We start from the raw sequence: 1,036 nt of genomic DNA on the forward strand, positions 1-1,036 counted from the left end.
CTGTCCCTGCACCCCCTTCCCTGTGCAGCTGTTTCAGTTTGAGTGGGTCCCCGTTAGCTGCTCCTCTCCCTGCTTCCAGGCTGAGCCAAACTCAGGATTGTACACGGGTGGTTTAAACTCCCTGGTGTTAGTTTGGGCGGTCGGTGGGGATGTCACGTCAGCACAGGAAAGCTGAAGACAGAGGGTTCCCACTCATCTGCATCCTCCTGGAATGTCTCCCTCATATCCTACATGAGGGACCTACTGGTGAGGGAAGTGGAAGAGGGCTTATAAACCAGGTTAGCACCAGTTGCCCTGCTTGTGCAAGGAGATATTTCATAGTTTTGAAGAGCAGCCACTTTAAAGTTGGCCCTGGGGCAAAAAAGTTTCAAAGCGCTTCCCTGTTAACCCGTGGGATGCCTGGTCTCAGAATCCCATTTGGGTCAAGAGCAAAGCAAAACTAAAACAATTAATACTGTGGGGGTAGGTGGTTAAAATATTCAGTGGTCGTAATGGGAAAGCTCAAACCCAGCCCCTCATGAGCCTGTTGGCTGTCTTGCAACATCCTTTACACCAGTGCAACATTTGCACAAACGGCTTCTGAATCACAAGAGTGGCCTTTCAGCACACCTTGTATGGTTTTATTTGCTTTTCTCTGGAGTGAACAATAGCACAAGGCAAAGGCACCGGATCGATGGGTGTTAAAATCTACAGAAAGGACAGAAACCTCATTGCTCCAGAGCATCACCTACATCTTCCCGGAGGATGGGAAGGATGCCCATTGTCTGGCTGGGTTACCACTAGTGCTCCTGCTGCAGGGGATTTGTGTGGTACCGTGGAAGCCAACAAAACTGGCTGCTGTCAGAGACAGAGATTGGGTTTGATCCAGACTAGCAAATCCAGGGTTCCTATAAAAGAGCTGAATAAGGCCCCTGTGTCTGACAAGAAGGAAATAAAACTATTGGATTGTTGGCTTTGATAAATCCTTTCCCTGACACATTCTTCAGACTTTGTCTCAGCAAAGGATAATGGTATATAGAGAGAGATGGAGTCCTTT

This window comes from Antrostomus carolinensis, unplaced genomic scaffold (genome assembly GCF_000700745.2).
Source record: "Antrostomus carolinensis isolate BGI_N321 unplaced genomic scaffold, ASM70074v2 scaffold32873, whole genome shotgun sequence".
Classification (NCBI taxonomy): Eukaryota; Metazoa; Chordata; class Aves; order Caprimulgiformes; family Caprimulgidae; genus Antrostomus; species Antrostomus carolinensis.